The 14159-nt window shown below is 46.6% G+C and overlaps 1 protein-coding gene across 1 annotated transcript in view; it reads left to right on the top strand.

Annotated features, from left to right (window-relative positions):
• The first annotated feature begins 2310 nt into the window (after nucleotides 1-2310).
• Nucleotides 2311-14159, top strand: part of FNDC3B (fibronectin type III domain containing 3B) — a 213803-nt gene continuing 201954 nt past the window's right edge. The window contains exon 1 of the mRNA XM_054204807.1: nucleotides 2311-2513. The gene's annotated coding sequence lies outside the window, so the exon portion shown is untranslated. The remainder of the gene's footprint in view (nucleotides 2514-14159) is intronic.

Here is a 14159-nt window from a genome sequence, read left to right as displayed (position 1 = left end):
ATGTCCCTGTGCCCAGGGCCTCTGTTTTGACTCTCCAAATGGGAACACGCTCAGCCCTAACCTTCCTCTGGCTCATCTGACAGAAAAGCTACAAATCAGTCCTGTGTTTCATTTCCTTCTTCTCCTCCATTTCTTTTCATTTTGCTTTCTTCGGTTTGGTTTTGTTTACTCTTCCATTTAAATTGTATCTTTTTTTGTCATTTCCCAACTCGGGTCAGTGACTTTTTTTCCTTTCTAACGCAATGTCTTCGCTCCCTCCCTCTGTCCCTTTTCTCAGTCTTTTCCTTCACAAAACAGTCTGCAGGACCAAGTAAAGGCTTTACCACCCTAGTGAATAATTAATCTCATCTGACTCCGTAACTCAATCCAGGATCATCAAAAAGTCTGCGTGTTTTGGGTCACTAATAAAACAAAACATTTTTCTACTTTTAGATTTTACTCATTACAAAAGTTTTTGCAATTAACGATGAACAATACTTCAGTGCTGGCTGACCATTTTACATTGAAAAATCTTTCCCACGGGAAAATATTGATTATTTATTTTTGTAGAAATTACCTATTTCAGATAATTTTATTTTCATTTTTCTGTGCTTTGATCACTTGAAAAAAAAACCAACAAAACAGCCTAGCTGGGCATGATGTTTTGTTTTACCAAACTTTTATGCCAAACCCATTTTTCTGTAGCGTGAGTTTCAACAAGTCGAACATCAAGGAGTCCTATGGGAAAAAAATGTTTCTGTTGATATTTTAATGGAAGCTGATGAAAATACACCTGGGCTGCCTGAGACTCCGTGGGGTTTTCTAGCTTCTGCAAGGAAACCTTGCTCTGGTGGATAAAGTAGATCAACCGCTGAGAAAAGCTGTAAGGAAAAATAACATTGAAGAATATAGTGATGGAGAGAAGGCAGAGCACAAGTGGTACAGTGATGAGCTTTTGCTGAGGAAGGTTAGCTACCCAAAGGACTATGGCCAGATCAAAAGACCCTTCATAGCGTGGCTGTGATCTGTGGTGTGGGTGAGGCCAGGTCCTATTTTAAGCTTTTCCTGTAACCAGATTAAAGCTCTAGTCATGATTCCCACATTGCTTGGATGCAGTGCTGGGAGGTAGATGACCACCGTGGTTCCTCGGGGCTTTCTTCCAGAGCCAGGGGATAAACTTCTCTTCTTTTGGGATGCATCAATTTAATATGTCAGAGCATCTCTGAAAAACGTTGCCTAAAACTTCTCCTCCTCACTCCCAGTTGATGGACAGATAGGAATGACCACACCAATGGGACCCAGGGTTCTTCTAGATCGGTGTCTTGCCTTTGCAGCAACCGACAGCAGATGCCTAGAGGAGGACAGTTTCCCCCTAGGTACTCCCCTAGCGGGGTCCTGCTCTGGGGCCCCTGAGGTAAGAAGGACATGGACCTGTTGGAGTGGGTCCAGAGGAGGCCCCGGAGATGCTGGTAGGGCTGGAGCCCCTCTGCTGTGAGGACAGGCTGAGAGAGTTGGGGGTGTTCAGCCTGGAGAAGAGAAGGCTCTGGGGAGACCTTAGAGCCCCTTCCAGTCCCTAAAGGGGCCACAGGAGAGATGGGGAGGGTCTCTGGATCAGGGAGGGGAGCCATAGGATGAGGGGGAATGGTTTTAAACGGAAAGAGGGGAGATTTAGATGACATATTGTGAAGAAATTCTTTGGTGTGAGGGTGGTGAGCCCCTGGCCCAGGTTGCCCAGAGAAGCTGTGGCTGCCCCATCCCTGGAGGGGTTCAAGGCCAGGTTGGACGGGGCTTGGAGCAACCTGGGCTGGTGGGAGGTGTCCCTGCCCAGGGCAGGGGGTGGCACTGGCTGGTCTTTAAGGTCCCTTCCCACCCAAACCATTCCATGACTCTGACACACAGGACCGCGTAGGAACCATACCCAGATCCCAGCCTTAAACTATCTGGACGAGGGACTTCCCCTGTCAGAAATGGCATTTTTGGGACCAACTTCTGCCCGGACCCTGGAGGCCGCTGACGGGCGGGAGGCAGGCTCGGTGGGCGCTTTATGTTCCAGGGGCGATACCTGGCAGTAAGCACCGACGCATGAATCGTGAGCAACCGGGGGCGGACGAGTCGAAACGGCAGCTCGGGGAGGGGAACGGCGGAGGAGCCGGGCGCGGGCCGCCAGCGGGGGCTCACAGCGATGCGGCGCCGCCTGACTGGGCAGCGGCCGGGACCCGCCCCGGCCCCTCACGGCTCCCCCCGCCCGGGCCGGGGCGGTGGCTGCGGGGCCGTCCCGGGGCGGGGCGGGGCGGAGCGGCGGCTCGGCGGGGCGGGGGCAGCAGGGCCGCCCGCCCGCCCGCCTCAGCCGGCTTTTCGGCGGGAGCCTCTACTCCAGAGTGCGCGGTAGCGTGGGCCGCCGGCGGGCCCCATGTGGTGCCGACATCACTGACATGGCGGAATCCCCGCCGAGCCCTCCTGGCACTCGCTCCAGCTAGCCGGGACTCACCGCCGCGCCCGGCCCAGCCCGCCGCCCCGCAACACCCCTCCGCCAGGTAAGGACGCGCCGGGGGAATGGGGTAGCCGGGCGGGGAGCCCCGCGGCTCGGCTCGGCTCGGTTCGGTTCGGTGGGCAGCCCCGGGGAGCCGCGTCCCCCCCGCCCCGAGGCGCCGCTCCCGGTCTCTGCTCTTTTGTTCGGCGGCGGGACGGGGCGGAAAGTTTCTCTCGCTGCCCGTCTTTCCCCGTCCTTCCTCTCCGGTCCCCGGTGGCGGCGGCGCCCCGCTCGGTCGCTCTGCCCCCTCGGCGGGGAGCTCGGGGCGGCCGGGCGGGCGGGCGGGGGCAGCCCCGCCGCGGCCCTGCGAGGGGCTGGCGGCGGGACGGGCCCTCCAGCACCGCCCGGCGATCCCGAGGGGCGGCCGGCCCGGCCGCTGTCACCGCCTCCGGCCGCCGCCGCCCCGTGGCGGCTGCGGGGCCGGGGGGGGCCACGGACACAAAAATGCGGGGGGAGGTGGGTGGTGGGGACGGCGGTGACACGCGTGGGTGTGCGGCTGGCGGCGGTTCCACCGCCCCCCCCCCCGGAGGAGCCGTGCCCGTGGGGCGGGAGGAGGCGGGTGGGTGCCCGGGAGCCGGCGGGGAGAGCGGCCCCGCTTGCCCGGCCGGGAGATGCCGGGCAGGTGAAGATCCCAGGGTGTGTGTGTGTGGGGGGGCTCCTCCTCTTCCACCCAAAATGTCTGGATCCAGGGGGAATGTTGGAGAAAAAGCTGGAGAAAAGGCGCCAGCGGCTTCTGCCGGCCCCGTCCTCCCCGCCCGGCTCTTGGCTGAGGGCGGCTTTGGGAAGGAAAACCCTGGAAACTTTTTATTTTGCTTGCCAGACACCTTTTTAAAATGGCATGCTACCAGGAGACGGAGTGAAAAAAGAAAAAAGTCTTTTAAAAGCTTAACCTCTCTTAGGTTAAGACCACATCTGCATCCCTCCCCTCTGCCTTTCCCCCGCCCTTCCCGGTTCTCAGAAATGTTCTATTTAAATAAGGTTTTGGCTAAGGTAGTGCGGCTTGAAGTTAAATGTAATGAACCGTTTATCCCATCTATATTTGTAGAATAAAAGGGGGGGGGGCAAGCCTGCCTTTCTCCATATTAGTAATTTCGTTTTTCATTTGCGTTTCTTTGTGTGAGTACCTAAAAGTACTGGCCTGACTCCATAAAGTGGTAGTTACCCCATCACAGATGGGGAAAATGAGATATGGAAAAAATGAAGTTTCTTGTTTGCTGGTGTTTTGGTTATTTTGGATTTATTTTTTTTTTATTATTATTTGAACTCGGTGCTAGGTTTGTGAGAACAGAATTCAGGTATCCCGGTTCCCTGTGCCCTAATCGCATGTGCTGTATCCCCTAACCGCTTACCCTGCAGAACCCAGGGCTCAACCAGTACGTTCCTGAAAGGTGCCAAACCAGTCTAACTCGAGCTTAACAATGTGCTAGGTAATGGGATTTCAAACTTGCACGCATTTTTAAGTCTAGAACGCTATTTCTCAACCTTTTTTGCAGCTAAGCTCACTTAAAAAAAAGGTTGAGACTGCCAAGCTCGGCAGTATCTTGGTGCTTGTACGGGTCTGGGGCTCTGCTCCTTTCTGATGGGAATCTGCTGGTCTGGACGTGGATGACATGGTGTGTGCTTGGCTGGAAATCCAGATAAAGGCATTGCTTCCATCAACCTGGGGAGTCAGTGATGAGCTTCCTCCTATGGATGGAGGCATCTTGCTCATCTCTTCTGGTCTCACCCACCTGCGGCCCGTGTGTCTTTCTCAGCAGTAAGAGAACATGCTGCCGGTGCTACCAGTAAGAAAATGATTCTTGGCGGTGTTCCTGGGGTCATTTCAGGTCTCGCACAGAAGCGGTCTGTTAGTGCTTTTCTCCCTAATCTTCAGCACTTTGTGGTTCCCTCTCGTTAGTTTTAAAGCAGTTGTGCTTTGTGGTTGTATCGGGACCCTGCTGTGACAGAAATGTCTGCTGCCCCAGAAGCATCGCATATTATTCTTCTCACTCAGTATCTTTTAGTTAGTTTATGCTTATAATGTAGCTCAGGGATGAGTCTCTGTGGAAGTTGATATATTCTACAATTCTTTAATTTTATTTTTTTTTTAAACCATTGGGACACATCTGGTTTGGGTTTGAGGTCACTGCTGGGACAGCGATGAGAGGGGTTTTTCATACTGTTAGCCTATAGTTGGACAAAGGATAAGAAATGAAGAAAGCTAGCATCCAAAATAAGCTGATATTCTACTACAGCCAAGAAGCTCGGAGCCGTAACCCCATACTGCAAGCTTTTTATCTTTACTCTCGGAGAAGTGTGTAACTTCCAATCTGAAGTGTGTTTTTTCTGGCACTTTTTTTTTTTTTCCCTACATATGGTATTTGCTGAACTGAAAGATTTCTGCATCAAACCTCTTTCTTAGCAGAGAATGTAAGTTTTTTTTCATTTCACTTTATAGATTCCATTAAGTTCTCTGATGAGAGAGAGAAGTGGTTAAGGGCAGTTAAACTTCTACAATTCATGAATCTGTGCAAGAAAATATATACAGAACATGCAGCAAACTTCTGCATGTGTGCGGTTGTATTCATGAACTTTCTAATTAGTGTAATTGGGTTTCCCCTCAAAAATGTAGGTTGTCAGTCTGGTGAGCGCTAGTGCGGAAGCAAAGTTTGCAGTATGAATAAATGTTTGTAGTGTGAGTATCTTCATTCCTACAAAATACATATAATTACATAAAAGTGCCGGAGCCCTTGTGCAGCTGAATAAAAGACATTAACTCTCCACAGTGCTTTTCTTCTCAGTATAGTTTTCCACTCCTCTCAAAAGGAAAGACGTGAGGGAAGATGGGGTGACCTGTGGGAAGCGGGAGGACATTCCTGTCTCTCCACCAAGGATGCTGTGATAGCGGGTGCTGAGTCTGGAAATCGAGTGTCCCGATGCATCGGGATGGTTTTGTGCAGTGTACTGCAAGTTATCCGAGTCCCACTTGTTTGCAATAGCCTTTAGTGTACAGCAAATAAAATAAATAGCAGAGGAAGCCAGCAGAACCCTGTGTAAATCTCAGCTGTGCAAAATACCAGCGAGGCAAAGCGTTCCTCAAACCAGTTGCCCAGAGGACTTGTGCCTCCGTGATCTTCTCTGCGCTGCTGAACGGTAGCAGTTGAGCGGTGGGGGATCCTTTAGAAACTGGAATATCAAAAGTCATGTTGTTTACGGCCAAGGTTTAGTGTCCCTGTGTGATCTGTCCCTGGAGATGGAAGGTATGTGGGAAGAGGGAAGTTCTTCAAACAAGGCAGTGGAAATAGGAGACGCTGGATACACAACGGTAACAGGCCATCTACAGGCAGGAATGTTGGGCTGTCAGCAAGCAGATAACTCTCCAAACAGTTTCCAGTGGGGATGCGGTAGTTTGCATTTTTACTGATCTATTCTAAGCACCTCTTTGCAAAATTAAAGTTGGAAGCTCCCCCTGCCCCCCGCTGGATTACAGCCAGCCGAGAAAAAAGCACAAACTAATTAAACGTGACTTATTGTGGAATTTGTAGCAGTGTTGGCGAGATTAGTCGCCTCTCAGAAATGCTGCTGCGGATGTTAAATCTGTGCTCTGCTCTGGATGAAAAATGACGGTGCTGTTGAGCAAGGACACGAGGAAAGCGTAGTCTGTGTTAAAGTCTGTTCCTGAGCGGGAATATTCCCTGGAGGTCCCAGGTAGTGCGGCTTTGGGTAAATCTTGACGGTGCTTTTAATTGGGAAAGGATGGCTTGCCTTGAGCTTAGAGGTTAAAACATGCCGCTTCTCCAGTGACGTGCTTTCCGCGTTTGATCTAAGGAATTCTTTGTTTACAAGTAAATTGTGTTGTTTATTAGCAGATAACAGACCAAAAAGCCAACTCCAACACCAACTGTATAAGAAACTTTCCTTATTTGTGTTTCTAGTGGTGACAGTTTATAATGGTGCTATATACTGAAAGTTACCATTTGGATACTCTGCTTATTAAACTGCAGCTATGTATAATGTTATTTATGTAATATGAAACAACAAACAATTCCAAAGTAATTGAGTATATAGTTCATATTATTTTTTGAAGAGGACAAAGATTACAGCTAATGCTGATACGTGGCATTTGCTTCTTCTGGCATCTGCTTCTAGTTCTTCTAGAAGCTGTTCAGTAGAGAAACAACGTGCATTCAGGAGCGAAGTTTCTGCTGTTGCGTTTTGGTATGGTTTTTTTTTTGGTTGGATTTAGGATAACTGAAATCAAAACACTCGAATCCTCTGGCAATGAAGACGATAGGCTTGTCTGATTTCTGGATGCTGACTTAGTGTATAGCTATTCTGTGGCAGCAACATGCAGACCTTAAAGCATGCTTTGTATGTAAGTCTTGTAATTGCCTTATACGTAATTATAGGCATTTCTATTATTAGGTCCTTGCAAAGGACTCTAATAATAGAATGTGTGTATATAGATGTACTTAAACATCTACTTCATGCCTTCAGGAATGTTTCATATGGAATGTTTTGAAAAGAGAAAAAAGAAATTGCTCTCAAGAGGCTGTTAGTAAAAACTTCAGTAAGCAACAATTTTAAATGACCCTCGCCACCCTCAAAGATCCTTGGGATGTTGTGGACAGATTTCCCCATGCTTTGAACTGAAACTACCAAAATATCAAGTGTGTTCTGCTTAGTTTGTAGCTAGTTCTCTCAGCCTCTGTGCAGCTGTGTCGATTTTACATGGTTGCTCCCTGCTCCCCACTCACCCATGAATAAAATGCTAACATTTATATTCTTAAATCCCAGTGTTGCCTTTTGCCGCAGGTATTTCTGCATGATTCCTTAGTCAAGTCCAAACCTGCAGTGAAGTAAGATGGTGTGACTGTTTTGGACCTTGGTAGCAGAAACGGCATGGGACTAGAGTTGTCCTGATTTGTTTCAGGATCACCTTACTGTTTTTCTTTAGTGTAAAAATTAGCTAGCTGCTAGAATTTATTCTGCTTCATAAGTCGCCTTTATTGTGGAAGTACTTGCCTATTCAATGGCAATTCATATACCATAAGTGACCTTATGCTTGCTGACACTTGAGCTGGTGTAGGTATGTTATTAAGTATTATGCATTGCTCTTTGCTCGTTATTTATTTATTGATGTGGAATAATGCAGCAGAGAAAAAGAAGATGATAGCATTTGTGGATAATGAGAGCATTGAATGAGTTTCCTTCTGGTGAGCCTGTGTTTCTTGCAGACTCGTGTAATGTCAGCTCACAGAGGAGAAAGAATTGCTTTCAGTGTCTTGTTGTTAGCAAACGTATGGCAAACAGAAGCATCGCTCTACTAGAATAAATTAACGGAGCAGAAGCGACACAGTCGGAACGGCAGAGGTTGTGGATTATTCGGGGTGTGTAATGCCTGAACTCAAAAGCCTGAATAGTGGCTTTTGTCTGCAAGTACCGATAGAGGTGGGGAGATTGAAAAGCAAAAGCACAGCTTGGGCTTGCCTGGCTGTTCCGTGTGACTTAGTATTTTGCCTTTCATTTGATGTTTTAGTATCAGGAATAATGGCTTAGAGTGAAGTGGGGGGGGAAAAAATGTATACCACGGACCTGATTCTTCTAGATCTCTTTCAACTGGATGCAAGTTTGAGATCCAGCAGAACACGTGCATGTGTGCGTTCTTCTGTTCTTGGAGCAGAAGGATGATTACGTGGCTGATGTTTTGCTTTGACTTGTGTATTTGGTTGGCTTAAACAGTTAAAATGTTGGTCTTGCTTTCCCCGGTTCTTAATCCACTTTACTTAACTATCCTGTTCTTTTGTGAGATACTCTAAAGCTCCAAGGAAATGATTTTATAGTCTAACTCCAGTAGATACTTTCTACCTCTGTTTTTCAATGTTTAATACAACTAATAAAAAGGTAAGCTGTCATTTTCCACCAAAACATGTTGGTGCTGCTCCTCTAGTATACAATGCTGTCTTTAACTGTGGCTGCCTTGGAAGCTACGGCTTTTAAGGCGAGAAATTCGTTCCTATTCAGTTGCAGTGACTGAAGGATGACAACACGTTTTTTGAGGGCTAGTTTCCACTGAGTCATCCCCTGAGCTGGGCAGAGGGCTGCTGTCATGTCTTCTGCTTTGGCAGGTTAAACTAGGAAATTTGTTTTCAAAGCCTGCTTTGGGGAGGCCGGGGGGGAGCTACATGTCTTTATTTTCTAGTGCTGGAAAGCGTTAGAAGATGTGGCATCTCAAAGAAAAGCAAATTAAAGAAAACAACTGTTTCTTACACTGGATTTTTATAGAATTGGCTTCTGCTTCAATGAGATCTCTCATTCCTAGGACGTCTGCTTTTCTCAGTGTCCCACTTGCCCATCCTTTCTTCAGCACGCTTATTCATTAACCGCCCATGGTTTCCAATACTAAGACAGGGTTTTCCTTTTAATTATATCTCCACATGATTTATGTTTGCCTGTTGGTTGCAGGGTTGTTAAAGGTGATCCTCGGCCATGCAGCGAGGTTACTGCTGCTCTCGCGCTCCAGACCGGAGGCTTGGGGTGCCACGTTTGGTGTTGCAGAAGAAGTGTCCCCCCTGAGCTGTCTGACACTTGGGTGTCTGAGGAGCTGAGCAGCGACGTGCACAATACTTAATTTGGCACAATGCTTACTTTTTGCTGGCTTTTCTTGAATGCTTCAGATGTGGGCGAGGGAGGGGCTGCGGATCTGTGTTTGTGGCACGCTGCATTCCTTTCTGTCCTCTTCCCTTTTGCTTCATGCTCTTGTTCACGCAGTGGGTGTGACGTGTGGCCTTCGCATGACTAAAAATGCAGGCATGTGGACGAGAGGCTGTCGTATGGGCAGAACGTGTCCATCCACATGTGTAGTGGGGGTGTGCCCAGCCTGACAGCCAGGTGGCTGTGTCTTGGCTTCCAGGTGGGTACAAATGACACAGGAAAGCTGTGGTATATGGTCCTGGAGTTCTTCAGAAGAGTTGAAGCTGTCTGACCTAGCAGGACCACAGGGCACTGCTTTTGGATCATAGGTTGAGTCATTGTTGGTGGTACCTGCCAGCCATTCGTGCAGGGAGAGAAAAATCCACAGGTGTCTTCAAAAGCGGGTTTTGAGGAATGGGTCAGGAGGTTTCTGGCTTGCTCGGTAAGGGCGTTCATGGATCAAGAGTGATAGGGAAGGAAATGAGAAATAGGAAATGTAGTGAGGTGGCCTCGTGTTTTGGATGCCATGTATAAGAGGGGACGTTAAGGCACAGAGGTGGCAAGATTGGACAGCTGCAGGTGGCTTACAGCACTGTGAACAGGCTACACTTGGAGACTAACCCAAGGGCAGGCTGAGCTGCCGGAAGGTTCTTGGTATCTATGGGCAAGAGAAAGGGCCGGCAAAAAATAATCTTTCAATTCAAAATAAATCATAACTTTCAGTCTAAATTGTCAGTTTGTTAGAGAATGGTGCTTTCACTGTGTTTGTGTTGATACCTGAGCATGCCTATACGTTGTCTCCTCTTCAATGAGTGACCTTATGTGGTTTGGAGAAGGAGAGAAAATGGCACCAGTGTCGCGAATAATCCCCCTGTATAATCTCCGGAGTCTACCAACATTTAAGTTTCTGGATCAGGTGCAAAAACGACTTGATAGCTGAAAGAGTGATCTGCTGCTTGCTTTGTGCACCGTGACCCTGCAGGTGTTCAGCTCCGCTCTATCTTGTACTGGCGGGAAATGTATGTGGGATGTTTTGAGGATAAAGGGTTAATTTTATAGCAATTCAATGAATATGTTGATACATTCATAAGTCTGAGTTGTTTTGACACAGTCGTTTTCTCACTGTTGCCTAATCAGAAGTTAGTGAATTAAGTTACTGGAGCTGCTCTCCTGGTCTCAGGTGATACTGATGAAAGTAACTCTCAGAACAAGTGAAAGTGAAGCATCATTTTCTGATACTTTTGTGTGTCACTTACCCTTAAGCAGGTGGGTAGCTCATACCCATGTTGCTTCATTAGATAACTTTCTATTTGTATGTTGTCCTCTGGGCTTATTTGTTATAAAACTATGTTACATTTTAGTTCAGCAAGACCTCAAAACGACAACAACAGAAACCCAACAAACAAACAAAAACCCCTAAAGGACCAAACCAAAATGACTTCGTATTTCACATTCTGGTTAATTTCAAATGTTGTTGAGGTACTAGTGTCTTAATGTTCAGAAGTGAGAAATGTCCTGTGGATTTTGCCCCCAGAGACACGGGTGACATCTTGCTGCATGACTCTGGCAGAGTCCCGTGTGGCACGAAGCTGGTCCTGTCACGCTGGGAAGGTAAAGTGCCATAACAAGGTAGCGGCTTGTGGCTCATTGCATTTTTCCTACTACGTTGTGTTCGAGTTTTTCTTCATGAAGGTCTACAACCACGGTCTTAGAGGCCTTGGTATGGAACATGTGGGTTGGGTTACGTTATTGATAGCTGACCATAATGGATAGACGAGAAATCTTATGGCTAAAGAGGGGAAAAAGTAAAATTCTGAGATTTTCAACACAGCAAAAGTTCTACAGATCTCTGTGTAAAATCGGACAAAAGTGATCCAAGTTGTTAATACTGCTCACACTTATGTACAGTCAGCCTTAATCCTTGTTTCTTGCATGTCAGCTGGTGGCAAAATTAACTTGTTTGCATCTGCTCTGCACATATTTATTTTTCAACTCCATATGCTGCTCTAGCAGATCTTTATTATTGCTTATTAAGTTCACTGGGGCTTTTAATGACCGCGTGAAAGATAAACATCCTCTGTGACTTTGTTAGACGTGCAGCGCAAACGTCTTGTTGCTGATTTGAAGCTCGTTCATCAGGTCAGCGTGCATCGCGAGCAGCAGCCGGGGCGCTGTATGCCCGCGACTAATTGGGTATCTGAAACGGAGAGGAACGCTCTCGTTAACTAATTTAAGTGTCTCTCTCTACAAGCTCTCATGTGTGCGGTGTTTTATCTTTACCCTTTCCCCTCTCGGTTAACAGAGCTGGACATTCTTGTCCAGATGTTCCAGCTGCCTTGTTCCATGGGCAGGAAATGGTGATGGGGTGGAAATTAGTCAATCCGACCGAGCGCAACCAAAAGGGTCTCTGATCTCTTCCACAGCAGCCACTTCTGGCTTAAACATAAGAGTCAGGTCATTCAGATGCTTCTGTAACCGCAATCTATTTAACGTACAAGACGGCTACACTTTAATTTTTATGCGTCTGAATAGGTTGCTTCAGTGGATGTGTGAGAGCCGCTATGTTACTGTAAAGGCAATATTTGTTTGTATAAAACACTGAAGTTAGACATTAACGGTTTCGCTTCCTTTTGGCATTTCTTGATCATGCAGTCAAACAGAATATTATCCTCTAAAAAGTTGCTGTAAAAAGTTTTTCAGTTTCTCCGACCGTCTAGACTATTGCAGTGTTGTCCCTGCTAGCAGGTCTGGGTCCTTTCTCGTCTGTCTTAATAAATCCTTATTTCTCCCTTCCCTTCTTCCTTCCGTAGATTTTTCTAGACTGCAATGTATTCATTTCAGTGCATCCTGAATTGTTGGGTTAGTGTAAGGGGACAAAGGAGAGTGGATAAGTGGTTGTAGCATCTTCTGAAATGTGGGCGTTGGGAGGTAGAAAATATGGATATGTGAAGACAATGAAAACAGTAATGAAGGGAATAGTTTGCAAGTAGATCGAGTGTATTATTTGTGGCCCTGCCATCGTTTAAGATGCTGTAGTGTACTCTAAATGAAATATAAGCAAATATTACAGTATGCTCTCTTGTGTGATTGAGTTTACCTGAGTTGTGATAATACCACTTTTGAGCAAACTGGATAAATCCTCGTTACGGGCAGTGACGTGGTTTTACTGCAGCTGCAAGACTGTGGGTAGGGCTGAGGTGCTACTTTTTTGGCTGGGGGTTGGCGACGTGGCAGTCAGAGATCTGCCCTTTCGCTTGGGGAGGGAAATGCAAAGCTTTGGCCCCGTGCCTGGACTGGCCTCGGATGCTGAGAGGAGGTTTTGTACTCAAGTTAGCAAGTATATGGGGACGGCAGATTGGATCTGTCGACTTTCCTCCTCTTCTGTCCTCAGGAGAGTTATTTTCTATTAATTTTATACATGTACATGTAAAAAAAAATATATATAATTTTTTTTTTTAGGTGTCTTAATTACATATCTATTCTGGCTCTGTAGAGCAAGTGAGGTTTAACCCTGTTCTGGGGGTTCACGTGCGGTGCTGCCCCCAGGACGGGTCTCTCCTGGCAGAAGGTTTGTGGCCGCTGGGGCAGGGGTGCGGGAGCAATTTAAATGAAGAAAATCTTATAAGCTGACTTTCCATCAAAAAATTTTAAAGAGTGCTTGTCTGGTTCTTCTACTGTATAAAGTATCTCTGTTTTAGCTTTTTCGCGTGTCCCTACTTTTTGCAGAAAATGTTTCTCAACATTCCACAACTTGTGTGTTTTTTGACAAATGCGAAGGGATTTCGCAGATGGAAGGGGGGAGCGACGGAATCCGACTCTTCTCTCGTCATATGCAAAATACACAGTTGGGAGGAAGAGACAGAAAAATACCACTTTTATCTATTCTTTTCTAGTATGTTAGATGAAGATTTAGCATGCCTGCTGTATGTTTTTCTGCCAACATCATCTCTTCCTGACCTTTGTGATCAATATAAGCATTGTGGGTTTTTTAAAGCAGATACAGAGACTTTGCTGTGCAACGCCTTGCGCTGCCGGACCAGGGCGTGAGTGTGATCTGGTGGTGGTGATACAGCCGTGAAAAAAGGCATGCACCAAAGGGTGGATTTTTATTTTGCTTTTAATAGAGATGGGAAGGGAGATTAATACTGTTTTGCAAGTCCTTTTGGGACTTCTTTTGGAAAATATGTACGTTCTGATCATCTGCGTTGGTGAAAGATAGATAAATTGGAAGTGGTAGAGTTGCAGAGTGGGGTTACAAGCTTGAGTGGAAGTGTAGAAAGCCTTTCTCGCAAGATGAGATGGAGAAATATTTAACAGGAAAAAAGTTCCAATGAACTTTGCTATCTTTAAATCCATCAGAGATGTAAACACAGTGAAGGCATATAGGACTGTTGAAGCCAAAAGCCAGTGTCAGCAGATGAACGCATGGATGCAAGCTGTCAATAAATAAAAACTCTTGCAGAATTTCACCCAACAGCTTAGTCCGAAACCAGTCCGGCTGTGCGAACAGGGGACATCTGAATGGCAAGGAGATTGCCCATGAACATATATGCAGGGCTATGAAAGAATATGTGGCTGTAGTATTTTTAGCTATGAATAAGGAGCGCCCAAGTGGCAGAGTGGTTTCAAGGAAGCGGGAGAACAGAAAAGGACCTTCTGTCCTGGAATATCGTGTGTTGAAAATACTCCAGGTATTCATTGCAGCAGCAAACTTTATAAACCTGATCCTGATTTTTTTTTTTTTTTAATGAATTGACATAATTGAAATACTTCTTTCAAGTCTGCTTGTGCTTAAGTTGTGTGTGTGCAGGGCTGTACAGTATTGGTGACGAAACTTTGATATGGCTGCGGTCCTGGTGGAATTTCACTCCTATACCCTGCTCCTGGTACTCACTGCTATTGGTAGAAGATCCTGATGTGCTGTAATTCCAGAAAAGGAGATCGGTAGCTTTCAAAGAGCTTTGAACATCAGGTCAAA

Source organism: Rissa tridactyla, chromosome 6 (genome assembly GCF_028500815.1).
Source record: "Rissa tridactyla isolate bRisTri1 chromosome 6, bRisTri1.patW.cur.20221130, whole genome shotgun sequence".
Lineage (NCBI taxonomy): Eukaryota > Metazoa > Chordata > Aves > Charadriiformes > Laridae > Rissa > Rissa tridactyla.
This window is presented reverse-complemented; position numbering and strand designations above follow the sequence as displayed.